The sequence below is a fragment of the Bos taurus genome, chromosome 25 (genome assembly GCF_002263795.3).
Source record: "Bos taurus isolate L1 Dominette 01449 registration number 42190680 breed Hereford chromosome 25, ARS-UCD2.0, whole genome shotgun sequence".
Taxonomy (NCBI): domain Eukaryota; kingdom Metazoa; phylum Chordata; class Mammalia; order Artiodactyla; family Bovidae; genus Bos; species Bos taurus.
This window is the reverse complement of record NC_037352.1, coordinates 28,071,400-28,096,273: the sequence shown is the minus strand read 5'-3', so window position 1 is coordinate 28,096,273 and position 24,874 is coordinate 28,071,400. Positions and strand designations below refer to the sequence as shown.

Sequence of the window (24,874 nt, the reverse complement as noted above, 5' to 3'; positions counted from 1 at the left end):
GTACTGTACTACTTAGGGCCTCCCTGGTGGCTCAGTGGTAAGGAATCCGCCTACCAATGCAGGAGACAGAGGTTCGATCACTGGTCTAGGAAAATCCCACATGCTGTGGGGCAACTAAGCCAGCGCCACAACAGCTGAACCTGCCCTCTGGAGGCCGGGAGCCGCAACTACTGAAGCCCACGTGCTCTAAAGCCTGTTTTGACCCAAGAGAAACCCCTGCATTGAGATGCCAGAGCACCACAACTAGAAAGTAGCGCCCACCTGCCACAACTAGAGAAAAGCCTGCACAGCAACAAAGATCCAGTACAGCCAAAAATAAATCAATAACATTATTTTAAAAAAGAACTGTACTACTTAACTTGTCCAGCAGCTCACTGGAAAAACTCCATTCTCAGGGCTTATCCTTACTGGACCTGAATCCGAGCACCCTCAATGTGAACAATCCTATCCCAGGGCATTTGTTAAAATAATCAGAGACAATTTTTTTAATGCCACAGCTGTCTGCAGTGGCAACAACAACTGGGGCAAATACATTGATTCAAAAACTTAAAAGGAAAAACTGAGGAAAGAGATGTACATAGAAGGTTCAGAAAAGCTTCAACATATTTTTAGGAATCTGGAAGGCACGTACATACCCAAGAAAGGCCTAGGAAGGCCCTACTCTCACCTCTGTCTGATCTTGATGTTCTACACAAGCAGAAAGTAAAGGTTAAGGCACAATGTAAACTGCTGGTGCATGAAAGGAGCCATAACACACGGAGAGACACACACACACACAGGGTCCCTCCACTAGGCTGGGGACTTATGGGTTGAATACATTAAGGAAATCTGCCCAATCGTTTGCTAACCACTAAGAAAACCAAGCAGAGACTTCAGTGGTTACACAGGACAAAGGCTACAGAGTTAACAGAATTAGTCCAAAAAAGTAAAAAGCAAACAGCAAAAACAACAAACCCCTGGGAGAGAGGGTGATTTCCAGAGTAGCTGCATTACAATATTTAAAATGTCCATTTTTCAGCAAAAACCATGAAGGACACACCAAAACAAGAGAGTATGACCCAAACACAGGGGGAAAATGGCAGCCAATAAAAACTATCCCCGAGGAAGCCCAGGTATTAGATTTAGTAGATAAGGAGTTTAAATCAGCTATTGTAAATACATTCAAAGAACTAAAGGAGAGCATGTCTAAAGAATTAAAATGAATTATGAAAATGATTTCTCACCAAATAGTATCAATAGAGATAAAAATTATTATTTAAAAAAAAGAAGCAGACATTCTGGAGTTGAAAAGTACAATAATTAAAATGAAAACTTCACTAAAGGGGCTCCACAGTAGATTTAAGCTAGCTGAAGAATCTGCAAACTTAAAGAGAGATCAATCTTCAGTCTGAATAACAGAAAGAAGAATGAACAAAAATGAATTCAGCCTCAGATCTGTGGGATATCATCAAGTATACCAAAATATGCCAAAGTCTCAGAAGACAAAAAGAAAAAATCAGACTTATAGAAATAGCTGAAAACACCCTAAATTCAGTCAAAAATATTAATCTCTAAACATCAAGTAGGATAAATCGAAGAGATGTATAGTTAAACACATTATAATCAAACTGTCAGAAGCCAAAAACATGATATTGAAGATACCAAGAAAAAAGTGACTTGCTGCATTGAAAATCCTCAGTAAGATAATGAGCTGACTTCTCAGTCAAAACCAGAGGCCAGAGACAGTGAGATGACATATTCACAGTGCTAAATGACAAAGAGTATCAATCAAAAATTCTATATCCAGTAAAACTATCCTTCAAAAATGAAGGAGAAACTAAGACATTCCCAGTAAACAAAACTGAAAGAATTCAATGCTAGAAGGGCTGCTTCCTTTCCTTAAAAATATTTTTTAAGGAAAAAAGTAGATTTCTTCCTATACAAGAAATAAAGGGAGCCCTTAATGCTGAAATGAAAAGACTAGACAGTAACCCAAATCCACACGAAGAAATAAGCACTAATAAAGGTAACTGCACAGATAAATACAAAAGACAGTGAACATATTTTTGCTTGTAACTTATTTTTTATACAAAAGGAGACAACTGCATAAAGCAATAACTATAAAACCGTTGACAGAATTGTAATACAAAGTATGCACCTTACAATAAGAATACAAAGAAAGAGGAAATGAGCAGAACTCTATTAAAACAAAGTTTTTGTGTACTATTGAAATTAAATTGATATTAATCCAAAGTAGATTGCTCTAAGATATTAACTGTAATCTCCAGAAAAATAAAAAATATTATAATAAAAGAAATAAGCTAATGTAAACATATACTGGAAAATTTTAATACAAAAAAATTTAATCCTGTCAACAGTTTTATAGTTATTGCTTTATGCAGCTGTCTTCTTTCATATAGAAACAAGTTACAAGCAAAAACATGTTCACCGTCTCTTGTATTAATCTGTGCAGTTACCTTTATTAGTGCTTATTTCTTCGTGTGGATTTGGGTTACTGTCTAGTGTCTTTTCATTTCAGCACTAAGGGCTCCCTTTATTTCTTGTATAGGAATAGGAGGAATAGAGAAACTAAAAAAACGTTAAGACATATAGAAAACAAATAGCAAAATGGGAGACATATTCGATTGGCCAGGGCTTCCCTGGTGGCTCAGACAGTAAAGAATCCACCTGCAATGTGGGTGACCTGGCTGCGATCCCTGGGTTGGGAAGATGCCCTGGAAGAGGGCATTGCAACCCACTCCAGTATTCTTGCCTGGAGTATCCCCATGGACAGAGAAGACTGGCGGGCTATCATCCACGGGGTCACAGAGAGTCCGGCATGACTCAGCAACCAAGTACAGCACATTCAGTTGACCAAAAAGTTCACTGGATTTTTCCATAAGATGTTACCAGGAAACCTGAATGAACTTTTTGGTCAACCCAATAAATCCTAATATACCAGTAATCACATTAAATGTAAATGGATTCAACACTCAAGAGGTGAGGATTGGCAGAATGGATCAAAACAGAAATAAAAAACAATTTAAAAAAATCCAAATATATGCTTTCTATAAGACATACTTGTAGAAAGTATGTCAACATATTAGGTACATATGTAAACACATATGCACCTAACAAAAACCCCAAATATAAGAAGCAACAACTACAAACTGATAGAATTGAAAGAAGAAATAGATAATTCAATAATAATAGTTAGAGACTTCAATACTCTACTTTCAATATGGATAACATAACCAGACAAAGGATTTACAAGGAACCAGAAGACCTGAACAACACTCAAGTCAACTAGATATAGCAAACATCTATAAAACAGTCCAAACAACAATGGCAGAATATATTTTGTTTTCAAGTGCACATGTTAACATTCTCTAAAACAGGCCATAAAAGAAGTCTTGGTAAATTTAAAGGACTGGAATCATACAAAGTATATTCTCCAAAGATAATGGAATGAAACTGGAAAACAATAGCAGAAAAAAAGCTTAGGAAATTCACACAAAGATGTGAAAATAAACACTACTCCCCTAAATAACCAATAAGCCAAAGAAGAAATCATAAGGGAAGTTAGAAAATACTTTAAGATAAAAACACAAAACCTATGGTATGTAACAAAAGCAGCAAGAGCCACACTATGAGAAAATTTATAGCTGTAAATACTTCTAGTTAAAAAAAAAACTCAACTCAGGGGAACAAGGTCGTGAGGAAAGGAGCGCATGGTACCCTGCTGCCATTTCTTGTGCCTTCAGTCTCTGCGCCTTTGGCACTATGATGGGACACAGCGTCCAGAGGTTCACGATCTTTGTGGTCTGTAGGAGCCACTAGGAGGAAAGTCCAGGGAAGAATATACCATTTTCAGTGGAAAACAAGTGTAAGTTACTAGCATGATTTTGTGCTCTGGGACTGGATTTGCTGCACTTTTCTTTATAGTAAGACATTAATTGCTTAAAAAATTATCCATGAGACAGATATGAAGAGGATCATTTTAAGCGGTGCAATCTCTGAAAAAAGGATCAAACATTTGAACTCAGCAGCCTTGTTATCTTTGTAAATAAACTTATGGCATAAAAAAAGATCTCAAGTTAGCATGTTATACATCTTAAACTTATACAATGTTATGTAAATTATATCTCAATTTTCAACTTTTAAATTTTAAAAATTAAAAAGATTTCAAATCAACAACCTAACTGTCCACTTCAAGAAATTAGTAAAAGAAGAACAAACTAAACCCAAAGCCAGAAGGAAATAATTAGTGAAATAAATACAGAAGAGAATAAAAGAATACAGAAAATCAACAAAATAAAAGGTTGATTCTTCGAAAAGATCAGAAGAATTGACAATCACTTAGCTAGACTGAACAAGAACAAAAGAGAGAAGACCCAAAACTAAAATCAGTAAATAACTACTGACTTTACATTAATGATTATAAAGGGCTATAGGGAATGCTATAAAAAACTATAATCTAACAAATTACAAAACCTACATGAAATGGACAAATTCCTAGAAAACACAGAGTACTAAAATCAACTCACAAAGAAGTAATCTGAATAAAGCTATAACAAGTAAAGAAATTGAATTAGCAAACAAAACTTCCCCCAAAGTCCAGGACCAGATGGCTTCACTGGTGAATGCTATGAAACATTAAGAATGAACACCAACCCATAAATTCTTCCAAAATACAGAAAAGATAGGAATACTTTCCAACTCATTCTGTGAAGCCAGTTTTCCCTGATTCCAAAACCAGACGAAAACAATACAAGAAAACTATAAACAAATATTCACTATATAAATGCAAAAATCTCCAACAAAATAGCAGCAAATCAATCCAGCAACACATATAAAGGATCACACACCATGACCAAATGTGGTATATCCCATGTGTGTAAAGCTGACTTAACATATGAAAATAGATTAATGTCACACACCATTATTAATAGAATAAAAGACCAAAAACCACCTGATAAATCTTAATAGGCGCTGAAGAAGCATTTGACAAAATCCAACACTCTTTCGGGCTTCCCTCATAGCTCAGTCTGCCTGCAGTGCAGGAGACCCAGGTTCGATTCCTGGGTCGGGAAGATCCCCTGGAGAAGGAAATGGCAACTCACTTCAGTATTCTTGCCTGAAGAATCCTATGGACAGAGGAGCCTGTCATGCAGTCGGACCCACCTTAGTGACTAAACCACCACCACAACACTCTTTCACAATAAACACAATGAATACACTAGAAATAGAAGAGGACATCATCAACTTGAAAAACGACAACTAAGAAAACCCACAGATAACTTCACATTTAACAATTCCCTCTAAGATCAGGACCAAGACAAGATGTACACTCTCACCATTTCTAATAGTATTATACAGGAAATTTTAGCCAGGGCAATTAGGAAAGAAAAAGAAAGCAATCCAGATTGGAAGGAAGAAGTAAAACTACCTCTCTTCAGAGAGTATATATCGTATATATAAAATTCTAATAAAACACTAAAAAACTATCAGAACTGTTACATGAGTTCGGTATGATTTTAAGATACTTGACTAATATGAAGAATTCAATTATATTTCTATATATTATCATTGACAATCCAAAAACAAAATTAACAAAAGAATTCCACTCACAATAGCACCAAAAGAATGAAACATTAAGAAATACACACATGGAACTCTGCTCAGAGATATGTGGCATCCTGGATGGGAGGGGGTTTGGGGGAGAACGGATACACGTACACGTATGGTTGAATCCCCTTGTTGTCCACCTGAAACTATCACAACACTGTTAATTGACTATACTCCAAAACAAAACAAAAATTAAAAAAAAAAAGAAAAACTGGAAAGTGGATAAAAATACATTATATAATGACTAATCTAAGATGCTCCTTAGTTTAAAATAAATGAAACAAACAAAAGAAAAATATTTAACAAAAAAAATGCAAAATTTGTACACTGAAAAACAGAAAACGCTTTTGAAGTAAATTAATGATGATCTAAATGAGTGAAAAGTCATTACACACTCATGAGTTAGAAGACTAATAAGAATTAAGATGCCAATATTCCCCAAACTGTTCAATGCAATCTCTATCAAAATTCCAATCAGACAATGGTGTCAAGACAAATCAAAGAGTAAAAGAGTATTTTTACAACATATGGTGCTAAGACAACTGAATATCTATAAGCAAAAAATGAGATTGGACCCCTATCTCATACCTCATACAAAATTCACAAAGATGAATTAAAGATCTAAATGTAAGAGCTGAAACTATGAAACTCCTGGAAGAAAACATAGGAGATTTTCATGACTTTGAACAGGCACCAGTTTCTTAAATATGAAACACAAAACACAAGCAACAAAAGAAAAAAAGACAAATTGGACTTAATCAAAATTTTAAAACTTTATACCATCAAGAAAGTGAAGACACCTACAGAATGGGAGATTTATATCTGTTAATCATATCTGATAAGGGTCTAGTATCCAGAATATATAAAGAAACCTTACAACTCAGAAACAGAAAGACAAATAACTCAATCTGAAAATGGACAAAGAACACAGATTTCTCCAAAGATACACAAATAGCCAAAAAGCCCATGAAAAGTTGCTCAACATCTTTAACCATCAGGGAAATGCAATCAAAACCACAATGAGATATTACTTCACACATATTAGGATAGCTAGAACATGAAGGTCAGACAATAACAAGTTTTGGCAAGGAGGTAGAAAAATTGGAACCTTCATACATTGCTAACAGAAATGCAAAACAGAGTAGCCATTTTGGAAAACAGTCTAGCAGTTGCTCAAGATATCAGACCTACAGTTCTAGAGTTATATGACCCAGCAATGCCACCCACAGGTGTATATCCAAGAGAAATGAAACATGCGCACCCAAAAATTTGTACACAGATGTTTATAGCAGCATTAGTCGTAATAGTCAAAATGTACAAATACCCAAACACCCATCAACTGATTAATATATAAATGTGGTCTACACACAAAACAATATTATCCAGCAAGAAAAAGAAATAAAATACTGATACATTCTACGACATTGAAGAACCATGAAAACATGCAAAGTGAAAGAAACCAGTAACAAAGGACTACATGTTGTATGATTACATTCATATGAAATGTCCAGAACAAGCAAATCTGTAGAGAGAGAAAACACATTAGCAGTTGCCAAGGGACAGGGATTAGATTTGATAGACGGAGTGCCTGAAGAACTATGGATGGACGTTCGTGACACTGTACAACAGGAGGCGGTGATCAAGACCATCCCCAGAAAAAGAAATGCAAAAGGGCAAAACGGTTGTCTGAGGAGGCTTTACAAATAGCTAAGAAAAGAAGAGAAGCTAAAGTCAAAGGAGAAAAGAAAGATATACACATCTGAATGCAGAGTTCCACAGAATAGCAAGGAGATATAAGAAAGCCTTTCCCAGTGATCAGTGCAACGAAATAGAGGAAAACAATAGAATGGGAAAGACTAGAGATCTCTTCAAGAAAATTAGACATATCAAGGGAACATTTCATGCAAAGATGGGCACAATAAACACAGAAACAGTATGGACCTAACAGAAGCAGAAGATATTAAGAAGAGATGGCAAGAATACACAGAACAATTATACAGAAAAGATCTTCATGACCCAGATAATCATGATGATGTGATCACTCACCTAGAGCCAGACATCCTGGAATGCAAAGTCAAGTGGGCCACAGGAAGCATCACTACCAACGAAGCTAATGGAGGTGATAGAATTCCAGCATTTCAAATCTTAAAAGATGATGCGGTGAAAGTGCTGCACTCAATATGCCAGCAAATCTGGAAAACTCAGCAGTGGCCACAGGACTGGAAAAGGTCAGTTTTCATTCCAATCCCAAAGAAAGGCAATGCCAAAGAATGTTCAAACTACCACACAATTGCACTCATGTCACATGTTAGCAAAGTAATGCTCAAAATTCTCCAAGCGAGGCTTCAACAGTACATGAACTGAGAACTTCCAGATGTACAAGCTGGTTTTAGAAAAGGCAGAGGAACCAGAGATCAAATTGCCAACATCCGCTGGATCATCGAAAAAGCAAGAGAGTTCCAGAAAAACATCTATTTCTGCTTTATTGACTACGCCAAAGCCTTTGACTGTGTGGGTCACAATAAACTGTGGAAAATTCTGAAAGAGATGGGAATACCAGACCACCTGACTTGCCTCCTGAGAAATCTGTATGCAGGTCAAGTAGCAACAGCTAGAACCAGACATGGAACAACGGACTGGTTTCAAATTGGGGAAGGAGTACGTCAAGGCTGTATGTCGTCATCCTGCTTATTACATCATGCAAAATGCCAGGCTGGATGAAGCAGGAGCTGGAATCAAGACAGCCGGGAGAAATATCAATAACCTCAGATATGCAGATGACACCACCCTTATGGTAGAAAGCGAAGAAGAACTAAAGAGCCTCTTGATGAAAGTGAAAGAGGAGAGTGAAAAAGTTGGCTTAAAACTCAACATTCAAACAACTAAGATCATGGCATCCGGTCCTATCACTTCATGGGAAACACATGGGGAAACAATGGAAACAGTGAAAGACCTTATTTTCTTGGGCTCGAAAATCACTGCTGATGGTGACTGCAGGCACGAAATTAAAACATGCTTGCTCCTTGGAAGAAAAGCTATAACCAACCTAGACAGCATATTAAAAAGTAGAAACATAACTTTGCTGACAAAGGTCTATCTAGTCAAAGCTATGGTTTCTCCAGTAGTCACGTGTGGATGTGAGAGTTGGACCATAAAGAAATCTGAGCACCAAAGAATTGATGCTTTTGAACTGTGGTGTTGGAGAAGACTCTTGAGAGTCCCTTGGACTGCAAGGAGATCCAACCAGTCCATCCTAAAGGAAATCAGTCCTGAATATTCATTGGAAGGACTGATGCTGAAGCTCCAATACTTTGGCCACCTGATACAAAGAACCGACTCATTGGAAAAGACCCTGATGCTGGGAAAGATTGAAAGCAAGAAGAGAAGGGGACAACAGAAGATGAGATGGTTGGATGGCATCACCGACTTGATGGACATGAGTTTGAGCAAGTTCCAGGCATTGGTGATGGACAGGGAAACCTGGAGTGCTGCAGTCCATGGGGTCGCAAAGAGTCGGACAAAACTGAGCAACTGAACTAAACTGACAGGATGACAAGTGGGAGTTGGAAGTGACAGGTAGGGAGTGCACAGTTTCTTGAAAACATTCTAAAGTTGTCTGTAATAAGGGTTGCACAGGACTTCGCTGGTGCCTCAGTGCTAAAGAATCTGCCTACCAATGCAGGAGATCCAGGTTTGATCCCTGGGTCAGGAAATCCCCTGGAGAAGGAAATGGCAAACCACTCCGGTATTCTTGCCTGGGGAATCCCATGGACAGAGGAACCTGGCGGGATATAGTCCATGGGACTGCAAAAAAATCTGGCACAACTATAGCAACTAAACAACAACTAAAATATACCAAACATACTAAAAAAAATTATACCTTAAATGGGCGAACGTATGAAATGTGAATGATAGCTCAATAAAGCTGCTACCAAAAATAAAAGAAAGTAGACTGGGCCCTATGCATGAAACTTTTTAGGGCAACTGCTACTAAAACAGAAGACTTTTCTTTTTATTGAAGGGTAACTGACTTACATTACTATATTAATTTTAGGTGTACAACATAGTGATTTAATATTTTTAAACATTACAAAATGGTCACTACCATAAGTCTAGTTACCACCTGTCACCATACAAAGTTATTACAATATTTGACTACATTCCCTGTACTATATATTTCATCCCCAAGATTTATTTTATAACTAGAAGCAATTCTTAATCTCCCTCACCTATAAAAGATTTAAATAGGATCCAGAGTCTCCTAACAAAATATCACAAAGGTCCAGGATACAATCAAAAGTCAGTCATCAAAAGCCAGTATAAAAGTGTGTTTAACCACAAATTTAACCCAGGAAACAATGGAGTCTCAGTTTCCCTGGAACCTCTTAATAGCATATGGAACGGCTTCCAGAATTTTGTTGTTCAGTCGCTCAGCCGTGTCCAACTCTTTGTGACCCCATGGACTGCAGCATGTCAGGTTTCCCTGTCCTTCACTATATCCCACAGTTTGCTCAAACTCATGGTCCATCAAGTCGGTGATGCCATCCAACCATCTCATCCTCTGTCATCCCTTTCTCCTCCTGCCTTCTATCTTTCCCAGCACCAGGGTCTTTTCCAATGAGTCAGTTCTTTGTATCAGGTAACCAAAGTATTGGAGCTTCAGCACCAGTATTTCCAATGAATATTTACGGTTAATTTCCTTTAGGATTGACTGGTTGGATCTCCTTTCAGTCCAAGGGACTCTCAAGAGTCTTTTCCAACACCACAGTTCAAAAGTATCAATTTTTCGGTGCTCAGCCTTCTTTATGGTCCAACTCTCACACTGGGAAAACCATAGCTTTGACTAGACAAACCTTTGTTGGCAAAGTGATGTCTCTGCTTTTTAATACGCTGACTAGATTTGTCATAGCTTTTCTTCCAAGGACCAAGCATCTTTTAAGTTCATGGTGGCAGTCCACAGTAACTTTGAAGCCAAAGAAGATAAAATCTGTCACTGTTTTCATTGTTTAGTCAATGGGTAAAAGTAAGTAATGAGCTTTCCTGAATTCCGTGAGCCTTTATAGCAAATTATACACCTGAGGAGGGAGTTGTAAGAAGCCTCAATTTATTGCCAACTGGCTTCAAGTACAGGTCACAACCTAAGACTTGGGATTGGTCTGAAGTTGAGAGGAGTCTTGTGGGACTGAGTCCTTAATCTATGGGGTCTGCACTAAATCCAGGTATTAATAGTAATAATTAAGTTAAAGTGTAGAATACTCAGTTGCTGTCTGGAGAATTGGAGAACTATTTAATGTGAGGGAAAAACCTACATATTTGGTATCAGAAGTGCTGTGAATAGTGTAAGAAACAATAATTTACCTTTGGGCATAATCACAGACCTCAAGAAAATCCTAGTTATGAGAAAAATGGGCCCATGAGAAATGATTTAAATAAAATTTGGGGGGTAGGATGAGAGGTGGGAGGAAGGCTCAAGAGGAAAGGGATATATACATACATATAAATATAAAATGATGACTGACTTGCATTGTTGTATAGCAGAAATTCACAACATTGTAAAGAAATTACCCTCTAATTAAAAAAAAATTTTTTTTAATGTGATAAGTACTTTAACAGGTAAATATACAAAGTCAGGAAAGTAACCATGCCAACAAAAGTGACATTTACGTTGATTTTTAAAGGATGAGTTAAATGCTATATATAGCTCCTCACCATTCTCAGTCCCTCTTAGAGCTCTCAAGCCAGTTCTCAGCCTTTGCTGCCTATTACTGCTGCATGAGAAAGATTTTTTAAATGAAAAGGTCTGGCCCCACAGCAGACCAAGACCCAGAATCTCTATGGAGGCCTTGATCCCTTCATCCTCAACCTTTGAAACTCCCAGGTGGTTTTAAAGTAGAGCCTGGGTTGCAATCTGTTCAGGAAAAACATAACCCAGGCCACAAGCAATCTTCTGGCAATGAGGAGAGAAAAGAAAAGGATTTCAGGTAGCAACAACAGGATCTATGGCAGATATAATGATAGGAGAGAAGAAGAGGATTCTAAAGTTTCTAGGGTACAGAACTTAAAATAGGAGGTTTGTGGATGTCCTTAAGGCAGCTATGAGTAAGAAGAGAAAGGAAAAAATACCCCAGTTTGAAGTACAAGTATCCAAGTATAGTTATCCTATAGACAAACATATGAAATACCTGAAGTTCAAGAAAAATGAGGACTGAATATATACCGTTGTAAACCAAAAATATTTTTTTTGGTCATGTTTTTCCAGTGCTCATGTATGGATGTGAGAGTTGGACTGTGAAGAAGGCTGAGCGCCGAAGAATTGATGCTTTTGAACTGTGGTGTTGGAGAAGGCTCTTGAGAGTCCCTTGGACTGCAAGGAGATCCAACCAGTCCATTCTGAAGGAGATCAGCCCTGGGATTTCTTTGGAAGGAATGATGCTAAAGCTGAAACTCCAGTACTTTGGCCACCTCATGCGAAGAGTTGACTCATTGGAAAAGACTCTGATGCTGGGAGGGATTGGGGGCAGGAGGAGAGGGGACGACAGAGGATGAGATGGCTGGATGGCATCACTGACTTGATGGACATGAGTCTGAGTGAACTCCAGGAGTTGGTGATGGACAGGGAGGCCTGGCATGCTGTGATTCATGCGGTCACAAAGAGTCGGACATGACTGAGCGACTGAACTGAACTGAAACCAAAAATATATGGGTGCTACTAGAAGCCATGAACGAAAGTGTAATAACACAAACTAGAGGACAGGGGAAAGAACAGAAAACAAAATCCTAAGGAATACCACATTAATCTAAGGGAAAGAACATCAAGGCAATGTTTCGTTTTGGTTTGTTGTAGATGGTGAAAACCTGAGCATGTGTGCAAGCTGAGAAAAAGAGAGAATACAGAACATGAAAGATGTTAGCCTCAGAAAGTAATACCTTCTTCCTCTGATAAAAGAAAAGGCGATCAGAAATCAGATAGGTACAAGCACACAGATAAACGACAGACCCTTAAGGGTTCAGGGCTGATGCCCACCAATTCTGCGAGGTAAGAGGCAAAATAAGAAATGTAAAGAAATCAAGAGTAAGATAAGTCAAGAAGAGGAAAATGGTAAAGCTCTAGAAATAGCAATGAGGTCTAGGTACATAAGAGGTACATAGGTAGTGAGTCAAAGGATCTCCAGGCATCGCGAGCAAAGTTGGAATCCAAAAGTTTAGAACAGCACCAGCAGTTCAGTCACACGCTTTCCTCAAGCCTCCAGGAGCAGAAAAAGCCAACTGTTTGATTCACCCAGGCTTGGAAATCATCAGAGCAAATGAGCAAGAATGGCTTGAGGCCAGTAACACGGCTTATAATTTTCAAAAGTCAAACTTATTTTATTCTTTTTAAAAATCGACTCTAGTTATTTCCTCTGATAGCCAGAAAGCGGGGCGGGGGTGGCTAATTCCTCCTTCACTCTGAGAGAACTTGTCAGAACTTCCACTCCTAAGCATTTCTGATCCCTTCCACGGTTGATTCCAAGAAATCTAAACCTGATTTCTCTAGGTTCTTAAAGGGTGAAAATTCACTGCGGGACTGGACTATCCAGCTGGGAGATAAACACTCTAAACCCTTCTTAGACACAATGCAATTTCAACTAGGAGGTGCGGGCTCTTCCTTCCCTAAAAATAAAAGTTCAGCAAAGGAGATGGGGTGGTGGGACTAAGTTGCAAACCTTATTAAGAACTCTTTACAAAGCCAATTATTAGAAAACGATACATGACACAAAGATGGCAAAATTCAATTCTTCGGAATGACTGCTGTAAGTAAATAACTGACAATGCAATCTCTTCATCACACTTGGAGGTGCCTAATTCATCCTGCCACCTCCCATTCTACTCTTGAGGTACTGGATACTGGACGTCTTGCTACCTCTATCTGGAGGGCACAAAGGCCTCAAAGGAGGAAGAGGGTAACACGCGTGAGCACCTACCACGTACCAGACCTATTGTGTGCCAAACTCTAAGCAACACACTTTACCTGTTAAGGGTGTCGCTCATTTAAAGACGACTTACGCTAAAACTGTATAGACCGGGCACTCAGCAGAGGACCACTGTCTGAAGGTTTAAGCGTAGAGGAAAAGATGTGTTAGCGACGGTGGGGGATGAAAATGGAGAGAGAAGGGGCGAGTTGGGAAAGGAAAGCATCTGGGGGCAAAAGGGCAAAACCCAGGGACACAGGGCGTGGGGTGGGGGGCGGGAGGGCGCGAGTGAAATGCCTAGAGGACCCAGTACAGGAGGGCAAGGATGGGGTGAGCCTGGGTAAGGGAAGTCCCGGTAGAGAAGAGGGCAGAAGTCCGATCCGGGGGACGCCCTGGCGGCTCATCCCCGGAAGGCGCCCCGAAGGACTGCGGAGGCTGGGAAACTGTGCCGGCCCAGCCTGAGGGACAGGAAGGCGAGGAGGGGGCGGGAGAGAGCGGAGGCCGACCACGGCGGGGGCGAGTCGGGCCACGGGGAAGCCCGAGACCGGGAAACGCGGGCGCCGAGGACAGGGGTGCGGGCTCCGGAGCCGGGCCCGGCCGGGCCGGGACACGGGGCTCCGCGCTGAGGGGGCGGGGCTGGACTAGCCCCAGGGGAGATACGCGGGCCGGCGGTGACTGGGGCCGAGGGATGCCAGGACAGACGCGGCCGGGACTCGGAGCCAGGTGAGCGGCAGCAGGGAGACAGCGGGGCCGGGGAGGCGCGCCGCCACGAGCGCGGCGTCCCCCTTACCTGGAAAGAGCGAGGAGCCGCCGCGCCGCCTCCTCAGCATCCTGGGCTCAGCCACTACTGCCACGGCCCTAGGTGGGGGCCATTCCGCCCACCCCGGGAGCCCGCCCTCACCGCCAGGCGCCAGCTGCTGCCAGCCTGGCCCAGCCCCGAGGAGCTGCGCTGACACGACCCGCGCCCGCGGCCGCCTCAGCAGCGACTCCCGCCGTCGCCGCCTCAGCTCCCGCAGCCAGCCTCCCCAGCGGGCACGGGATCACACACGTGCGGCGATTGGTTGCCCGGCTCCCGGCTGGGCGATGTGTCGGTCTCTCTGATTCGTGGGTTCCACAGGCTGCCCTCCGAGGGGGGCGGGGCTCGGCCTCCCGCCGGGCCCGGCAGGCACTGAAGAGAGGGGTGGGTCTGACGTCGGGGCTGCGCGGGCGGCCCTGAGTCCCGGTGTGTGCGCGCGCTCCCTGCAGGGTTCTGGGGCCGCCACCTGCGTGAGCGGGTGGTTGCAGAGCAACGGTGCGCGCGGCCTAGCTGGGGGTAGAGGGGAGGCCGCGGACAGGTGGCGGTCCACGCAGCCCAACCCCCACGGTGGGTGGCCTTCATCCTGGAAACCTGGGACCCGACAGGAGAAGGAGCTTTTCCAAGAAATCCTCCCTCTGCCTGTCCCTGCTTCAAATAGCACCTCAGTGCTTGCTACTAGCAGAGGAGATTTCACCTCATCGGGGTGATTCGAAAGTGCAAATATCACATTCTCACAAAATTATATTCCACATCAAAGTATAAATGAGTGAGAGTGGATTCTGTACCCACCAGAGAGGCGGAAACCCCGATACTTAAAAGTGAAAACTAGGAGAGGAGGGAAAAGGCAAAGAGAAGGGGGACATTGGGGAGAGGGCTGAAATTTCACAACTGAAAAATAACCATTCCTGTTCACAGGTCCTTCCTGCGGACATATCCACAGCACGTTCTGTCGAAGCAGTTATTTCAGCTCTGTGAACATAGACTGGAAAAAGCATGGGCTCTGTCTACAATCTTGGAATGAGTTTTGTTGTCTATAGAACTAGGTCTGTAAACCTCTGAGAGTTGCTGTAAAGATCAAGTGTACCTATGTGCTCAGTCATGTCTGACTGTGACCCCATGGACTGTAGCTCACCACGCTCCTTTGTCCATAGGATTTCCCAGGGAAGAACATTGGAGTGGGTTGCCATTCCCGCCTCCAGGGGACCTTCCCAACCCAGGGATAGAACCGCATCTCTTCCATTGCAGGCAGATTCTTTACCGCTGAGCCACTGGGGATGCCCAATTCAAGTGAGGTCCACACAAAAATGTCTACAGGAATGTTCATAGAACCCTTACTCATTATAGCCAATAAAGTGGAAAAAACCCAGATGTCCATCAGCTAATTAATGAATAAGTAAAATATGACAGAGCCACACAATGGAATATTACTTGACCGTAAACAAGAGTGATCAAATCAGATCAGTCGCTCAGTCGTGTCCGACTCTTTGCGACCCCATGAATCGCAGCACGCCAGGCCTCCCTGTCCATCACCAACTCCTGGAGTTCACTGAGACTCATGTCCATCGAGTCAGTGATGCCATCCAGCCATCTCATCCTCTGTCGTCCCCTTCTCCTCTTGCCCCCAATCCCTCCCAGCATCAGAGTCTTTTCCAATGAGTCAACTCTTCGCCATGAGGTGGCCAAAGTACTGGAGTTTCAGCTTTAGCATCATTCCTTCCAAAGAAATCCCAGGGCTGATCTCTTTCAGAATGGACTGGTTGGATCTCCTTGCAGTTCAAGGGACTCTCAAGAGTCTTCTCCAACATCACAGTTTAAAAGCATCAATTCTTCAGCACTCAGCCTTTATCACAGTGCAACTCTCACATCCATACATGACCACAGGAAAAACCATAGCCTTGACTAGATGAACCTTTGTTGGCAAAGTAATGTATCTGCTTTTGAATACGCTATCTAGGTTGGTCATCAACTTTCCTTCCAAGGAGTAAGCGTCTTTTAATTTCATGGCTGCAGTCACCATCTGTAGTGATTTTGGAGCCCAGAAAAATAAAGTCTGACACTGTTTCCACTGTTTGCCCATCTATTTCCCATGAAGTGATGGGACCGGATTCCATGATCTTCGTTTTCTGAATGTTGAGCTTTAAGCCAACTTTTTCACTCTCCACTTTCACTTTCATCAAGAGGCTTTTGAGTTCCTCTTCACTTTCTGCCATAAGGGTGATGTCATCTGCATATCTGAGGTTATTGATATTTCTCCCGGCAATCTTGATTCCAGCTTGTGTTTCTTCCAGTCAGTACTGATAAATGCTACAACAGGGCTGAATCTTGAAAATACCCTGCTAGATGAAAGAAGCCAGTCTTGAAAGACCATATATTATATGAGCCCCTTTATATGAAATGTCCAGAACAGGCAAATCCATAGAAAAAAACAAGTATATTAGTGGATGCCTTGGACTGAGGGGGAAGTAATTGCTAATGGCTATGGGGCTTTTTGATGGGAGGGAGTGATTGATGAAAATGTTCTAAAATTGATTGAGGCGATAGTTGTGCAATTCTTTGAATATATTAAAAAAAAACCCACTGAATTGTTTACTTGAAATCGGTGAGTTATATGGTATGTGGATTATATCTGAATAAAGCTGTTATTTTTTTAAAAGAGCAAATAAGGTAATAAACCTCCAAGAGCCTCAGGCTATGGTGCCACTCTAAGAACAAGGGATCACTATATCTGGTTGTTTTCCCTTTATTTGATTGGAAAAATCTTGTAAGCAATTCGATCTGACGAAATTTAAAGAAATACCCACCGTGATATTTTTTCTTTGGAACATTAAATCAAATAGGAAGCTGATCTGATCTGACCCAAGCTGCTTTGGGGCAGCAGAAATGGACCACTAGGATTAGAAAGCTCATCAAAAGAAAAGGTGCAGGACTTCCCTGGTAGTCCAGTGGCTAAGACTCTTTGTTCCCTATGCAGGGGACCCGGGATTGATCCCTGGTCAGGGAACTAGATCCCACAGGCCACAACTAAAGACCCCACATGCCGCAAAGATCAGAGATTCCCTGTGCCATGCAACTAAGACCCAATACAGCCAAATAAATGAATAAAATAAATATGAAAAAGAAAAGAAAATGAACAACGTTGGCAGGCAGAGAGCAAGAGGAAAGGGAAAGGACACAGCATTCTACAAGGTGATTCAGATACACCTGCACCCAAAGTGGTTTGATTAACCAGTCTTTTAACATTAAGAGCTATGTCCCATTCCACTTCCTGCATTCCAGACCGCTTCAGGGAAACAGCTCACCCTGACCTGAGTAATCTTGAAGCCACAGACAGCACCATGGGGCATTAATCCCTTAAACACAGCCCCTGCCAGCCTCTCTCCATGAGCCAGAAATGCAGCTTTGTGAAATGACCTCCACAACACCCAGAAAACACTTCACCCACCTACAAGACCTGGGGGAAAAAAAAAAAATTGAGTAGCCAGGTAGGAGCTTGGTGCTGGTATCTCTCATATAAACTCTGAGAACAAATTCCAGATGTAGGGAATTCCATATGAATGGGGGACGTGAATCCCAGTGAAATCTGGCAGGGATGTTAGCTCCTTGCCTGTTCCATGCCAGGATGTTTCCCTGAGCAAGACAGCTTCAGGTCGCCCCAGGACCACACTGTCTGTAAAAAAAAAAAAAAAAAACAGCTGCAAATAAGGAGCTGTTTGATCTGAAGTAAAGCTCCAGGGCTGTATGGGAACAAAGTTTTTCTGCTTTTCAAAGCTACCCCAACCCATACAGTATATGTTAAGAAAATAGACTCTAAAATATACTCTTAAAAGAACACAGTTAAAAACAGTATATATAATATGCCCATTTGTATTTTTTCAAGTACACACAGACACACAAACACACTTGTGATTTTCAGAGATCAAATCAGTCAATCCTAAATGAAATCAACCCTGAACATTCATTGGAAGGACTGATGCTGAAGCTGAAGCTCCAATACTTTGTTTAGCCACCTGATGTAAAGAACCAACTCATTGGAAAGGACCCTGATGCTGGGAAAGATTGAAGGGGTGACAGAGGATGAGCTGGATGGCATCACCAACTCAATGGATATGAGTTTGAGCAAACTCTGGGAGATAGTGAAGGGGAGCCTGGCCTGCTGCAATCCATGCCAGGATTGCCAAGAATCAGACACAACTTAGCAACTGAACAACAATAATAAAAACTGACAACAGTAGTTGTTTCTGCAAAGGGAACTGAAGAACTTGGGCACAGAAGAGGAAAGACATTTATTTTTTACTACGCATACCTTCTGGCACTTTTTGAAATGTTGTGCCCTGTGCTTGGATTATCTATTTGAAATGAACAAATATGTAATTTTTTTAAAGACTCTTTTCTGGAAAACTCACTGATCAAGGCTTTATGAACATCCAGTTCACATGGCATATGTATTGCTCTGTGTCATTTAGTGACTCTCAGGTTCAGCACATATTCTCTGAATGCCCTGGATCTATTTTCCCTCCCCAGCTATACACCTCTTCCAGGTGATCAGCTCAGATTCAGAGACCTTACCTGAGAGCCTAGACAGCTTCTCCCTCTGACCAATAGGCAGTTTAAAGGACTCAGAGACTGCTTCTTTCAAGTCTGGCAGGTCCAAGAAAAGAGAAGAAGTGGAAGAGTGTTCACTGACACCCCGGTGAGCACCCAGAAGCCACTGCCATCTTCTAGGTCACCCTTTACCCTGCTTCTGCCTCAGAGAGTCATCTCCCAGCAAGCAGCCCAGCCCTTCAGAGCCCTTATTTTATTTTCTTCCCCAACTTTTCTTTTCTGAGACCCTCTCCATCCCTTCCTCTCACCTCTGCCACCACTCTTTGGTTTTGCTTTGGTTTCTTTTATTTGGACTGACCCATGCAGCTTATGGGATCTTAGTTCCCCAAATAGGGATCAAATCTGGGGCCTGGGCAGTAACAGCTCCGAGTCCTAACCATTAGGCAACTGGGGAACTCCCTGCTTTGGTTTCTGGAAGGACAAAAGTACAGCAGTGCCTACAAATGGCACTTCCATTCCAGGATCTGGCATGGAGAGAGGATGGGGGACAGAGAGGGTCTCAGAAAGGGAAAGCTGCGGAAGAAACTCATGCCAAAGGAATTACTTTTTTATTCTCTGTCTCGGACCAAGAGAGCTAGAAATGAGGGTCAGCAGCAAGGGGTTTAGAGAAGGCATCTGGATTTAGAAAAGGCAAAGGAACCAGAGATCAAATTGCCAACATCCATTGGATCATCAAAAAAGCAAGAGAGTTCCAGAAAAAACATCTACTTCTGCATTATTGACTACGCCAAAGACTTTGACTGTGTGGATCACAACAAACTGTGGAAAATTCTGAAAGAGATGGGAATACCAGACCACCTGACCTGCCTCTTGAGAAATTTGTATGCAGGTCAGGAGGCAACAGTTAGAACTGGACATGGAACAACAGACTGGTTCCAAATAGAAAAGTGGTATGTCAAGGCTGTATATTGTCACCCTGCTTATTTAACTACACAGAAGAACTGTACAAAAAAGATCTTCACGACCAAGATAATCACGATGCTGTGATCACTCATCTAGAGCCAGACATCCTGGAATGTGAAGTCAAGCGGGCCTTAGAAAGCATCACTACGAACAAAGCTAGTGGAGGTGATGGCATTCCAGTTGAGCTATTCCAAATCCTGAAAGATGATGCTGTGAAAGTGCTGCACTCAATATGTCAACAAATTTGGAAAACTCAGCAGTGGCCACAGGACTGGAAAAGGTCAGTTTTCATTCCAATCCCAAAGAAAGGCAATGCCAAAGAATGCTCAAACTACCGCACAATTGCACTCATCTCACGCGCTAGTAAAGTGATGCTCAAAATTCTCCAAGCCAGGCTTCAGCAATACATGAACCGTGAACTTCCTGATGTTCAAGCTGGTTTTAGAGAAGGCAGAGGAACCAGAGATCAAATTGCCAACATCCGCTGGATGATGGAAATAGCAAGAGAGTTCCAGAAAAGCATCTATTTCTGCTTTATTGACTATGCCAAAGCCTTTGACTGTGTGGATCACAATAAACTGTGGAAAATTCTGAAAGAGATGGGAATACCAGACCATTTGACCTGCTTCTTGAGAAATCTGTATGCCGGTCAGGAAGCAACAGTTAGAACTGGACATGGAACAACAGACTGGTTCCAAATAGGAAAAGGAGTACGTCAAGGCTGTATATTGTCACCCTGCTTATTTAACTTATATGCAGAGTACATTATGAGAAACGCTGGAACTGGAAGAAACACAAGCTGGAATCAAGATTGCTGGAAGAAATATCAATAACCTCAGATATGCAGATGACATCACCCTTATGGCAGAAAGTGAAGAGGAACTCAAAAGCCTCTTGATGAAAGTGAAAGTGGAGAGTTAAAAAGTGGGCTGAAAGCTCATGGCATCCGGTCCCATCACTTCATGGGAAATAGATGGGGAAAGAGTGGAAACAGTGTCAGACTTTATTTTTCTGGGCTCCAAAATCACTGCAGATGGTGACTGCAGCCATGAAATTAAAAGACGCTTACTCCTTGGAAGGAAAGTTATGACCAACCTAGATAGCATATTCAAAAGCAGATACATTACTTTGCCAACAAAGGTCTGTCTAGTCAAGGCTATGGTTTTTCCTGTGGTCATGTATGGATGTGAGAGTTGGACTATGAAGAAGGCTGAGCACCCCAAGAATTGATGCTTTTGAACTGTGGTGTTGGAGAAGACTCTTGAGAGTCCCTTGGACTGCAAGGAGATCCAACCAGTCCATTCTGAAAGAGATCAGCCCTGGGATTTCTTTGGCAAGGATGATGCTAAAGCTGAAACTCCAGTACTTTGGCCACCTCATGTGAAGAGTTGACTCACTGGAAAAGACTCTGATGCTGGGAGGGATTGGGGGCAGGAGGAGAAGGGGATGACAGAGGATGAGATGGCTGGATGGCATCACTGACTCGATGGACGTGAGTCTGAGTGAACTCTGGGAGTTGGTGATGGACAAGGAGGCCTGGCGTGCTGTGATTCATGGGGTCGCAAAGAGTCGGACACGACTGAGTGACTGAACTGAACTGAACTGAGAGTACATCATGAGAAATGCTGGGCTGGATGAAGCACAAGCTGGAATCAAGATTGCTGAGAAAAATATCAATAACCTCAGATATGCAGATGACACAACCCGTATGGCAGAAAGTGAAGAACTAAAGAGCCTCTTGACGAAAGTGAAAGAGGAGAGTGAAAAAGTTGGGTAAAAGCTCAACATTCAGAAAACTGAGATCATGGCATCTGGTCCCATCACTTCATGGGAAATAGATGGAGAAACAGTGGAAACAGTGGCAGACTTTATTTTTTTGCGCTCCAAAATCACTGCAGATGGTGAGTGCGGCCATTGGAAGAAAAGTTATGACCAACATAGACAGCATATTGAAAAGTAGAGACATCACTTTGCCAACAAAGGTCCATCTAGTCAAGGCTATGGTTTTTCCAGTGGTCATGTATGGATGTGAGAGTTGGACTGTGAAGAAAGCTGAGCGCCGAAGAATTGATGCTTTTGAACTGTGGTGTTGGAGAAGACTCTTGAGAGTTCCTTGGACTGCAAGGAGATCCAACCAGTCCATCCTAAAGGATATGAGTCCTGAGTGTTCATTGGAAGGATTGATGTTGAAGCTGAAACTCCAATACTTTGGCCACTGGATGCGAAGAGCTGACTCATTGGAAAAGACCCTGATGCTGGGAAAGATCGAAGACGGGAGGCGAAGGGGACGACAGAGGATGAGATGGTTGGACGGCATCACCAACTCAATGGAGATGAGTTTGAGTAAGCTCTAGGAATTGGTGATGGACAGGGAGGCCTGGTGTGCTGCAGTTCATGGGGTCACAAAGAGTCAGACATGACTGAGCGACTGAACTGAACTGAGCAAGGGGTTTGGACACAGATAATGGGGAGGACAGGCTCCCTTTGCTATGCAAGTGAAGGAGCAGAGGTTCTTCAGAGAGCATGGAAATGGCCTTGGGAGGAAGTAGAGAAGTGGGGACAAAGAGTTCTCAAGGGTGAAGGCAAAAATGGTGATGATACAAAGTCGTTTGTCTACCTGATCCTCCATCCTGTTTCCAGGACAGGGCTTGGCACTGGTCAAATGAATGGATGAGTGAGTGAATGGATAGATGATTAGCAAAAACGGCAACTGGGGCTTCCTAGGTGGCTCAGTGGTAAAGAATCTGCCCGCCAATACAGGAGACATGGGTTTGATCCCTGATCCCCATAAGCAGAACAACCAAGCCTGCGTGCCACAACTATTGAGCCTGTGCACTAGAGCTCAGGAACTGCAACTACTGCAGCCCACATGCCCTGGAGCCTGTGCTCTGCAACAAGAGAAGCCACTGCGATGAGAAGCCCGCCCACCACAACTGGAGAGTAGCCCCTGCTCACATCAACTACAGCAAAAGCCTGAGCAGCAACAAGACCCAGCATAGCCAATAAATACATAAATAAAATCACTTAAAATAAAAAACACCTGCAGCTGCTAAATAGACATTTCTCTAAAAGGCATATGAAAGTGAAAGTCACTCAGTCGTATTCGACTCTTTGTGACCCCAAGGACTATACAGTCCATGGAATTCTCCAGGCCAGAATACTGGAGTGGGTAGCCTATCCCTTCTCCAAGGGATCTTCCTGATTCAGGAATCGAACCGGGGTCTCCTGCATTGCAGGCGGATTCTTTACCAACTGAGCTATGAGGGTATCCCAAAAGATGGCATATAAATGGCCAATAAGCACATTAAAGATGCTCAACATTGCTAATTATTAGACAAATGCAAATCAAAACTACAGTAAGGTACCACCTCATGCCGGTCAAAATGGAGAACTTGTGATACAGTACAGAGAACTCAGCTTGTTGCTCTTTGGTGACCTAGATGGGTGGGATGGGGGGTTGGGGAGGGAAGTCCAAAAGGGAGGGGATATACGTATACATATAGCTGATTCATTTCATTGTACAACAGACACTAACACAACCTCATAAAACAATTATGCTCCAATTAAAAAAAGAGTCTACAAATAAATGATGGAGAGGGTGTACAGAAAAGGGAACCCTCCTACCCTGTTGGTGGGAAGGTAAGTTGGTACAACCAGTACGTAAAACAGTATGGATGATCCTCAGAAAACTAAAACTAGAGTTGCCATATGGTCCAGTAAGCCCACTCCTGGGCATATATCCAGGCAAAACCACAGTTCAAAAAGATACATGCACCTCTATAATAGTGCTCACAGCAGTGCTATTCACAATAGCCAAGACAAGAAAACAAATGTCCATCGACAGATGAAAGGATAGAGAAGATGTAGTATATATTTATGGAATACTACGCAACCATAAAAAAGAATGAAATAATGCCTTTTCCACAACATGGATGGACCTAGAGATGATCATACTAAGTCAGACAGAAAGAGAAAGACAAATACAGTATGATATCACTTACATGCGGAACCTAAAATGTGAACCTATCTACAAAAGAGAAAGACTCACAGACACAGAAGACAGACTGGTGATCGCCAAGGGGGAGGGGGCTGGGCAAGGGGCAGAGTGGGAGGTTGGGTTAGCAGATGTAAGCTATTATATATACACTGGGTGAACGACAAGGTCCGACTGTACAGTACAGGGAACTCTATTCAATATCCTTTGATAAACCATAATAGAAAACACATGAAAAAGATGTACATACGTATATATAACAGAATCACTTTGCTATACAGTAGGGATTAGCTCAACACTGTAAATCAATTACAATTTTTTTTTTTTAAAAAAGCTGCAGCTCTCAGTGAGGATGAAGGCAGCAGGGCAAAGCAGAGAGAGACGCAGGGGAGAGAGTAGGAGGGCACTCAGGGCCCTGCCTGGAAGCGCAGGGGACTCCAGGTGAGGGCTCCAGAGCCAGAGATCCTTGGTGGAGAACTGAAGGTTAAACTCTCACTCGACTTAAAGTGACCCCAGAGCCCTGGCTGATTTGAGACAAGAAAAAACACCTACCTGCAAACAGCATCAAAGAGCCAATGAACTGCGGGAGACACTTCACGATTCTCTTGAAGCTTGTGGGTTAGAGGGATTTGAGACAAAAAGAAAATGGTGACACAATTTAAAGAAAAAGGGGGAAAAAATGAGCATGTCTCTTCGCTTTCCCCACCCGTAGATCCAGGAAAACTGGCCAGGTCAGGCCCTTCAGCCACATCATCATTTTAAAATGAAAATCCAGCCCAGCCTATGAGCAGGCATTTTCCAAATGGCTACAGAACTCCTGCACCTTCCAAAAATACCTCTTCATGCACCTCCTGCCAGAGAAGGAGGGCCACATGCCCAGGCTGGAACTAACCCACCAGCCTTCCTGAGCCCAGGAGTTGCCCCTCCCGTGTTCTGCAGGCCCCAGATACAGGAAATGCCCACTGCTTCATGGGGAAACCTAGCCAGACAGCTACTGGTGCTGAGCCCAAGACTGGGAATAGA

At 42.4% G+C, this 24,874-nt stretch overlaps 1 protein-coding gene and 1 pseudogene across 2 annotated transcripts in view; one reads left to right on the top strand and one right to left on the bottom strand.

Moving 5' to 3' along the window:
- The window catches only part of TPST1 (tyrosylprotein sulfotransferase 1), a 116,485-nt gene extending 91,863 nt beyond the window's left edge, over nucleotides 1–24,622 (bottom strand). The window contains exon 1 of one of the 2 annotated variants that reach the window (XM_005224894.4): nucleotides 24,404–24,622. The gene's annotated coding sequence lies outside the window, so the exon portion shown is untranslated. Of the gene's footprint in view, nucleotides 1–14,346; nucleotides 14,516–24,403 lie in introns of those variants that run through there. The other variant, NM_001077912.1, reaches the window with a different exon arrangement.
- LOC132343894 (cytochrome c oxidase subunit 7C, mitochondrial-like) lies at nucleotides 3,710–3,968 on the top strand (annotated as a pseudogene).
- Nucleotides 24,623–24,874: the final 252 nt, after the last annotated feature.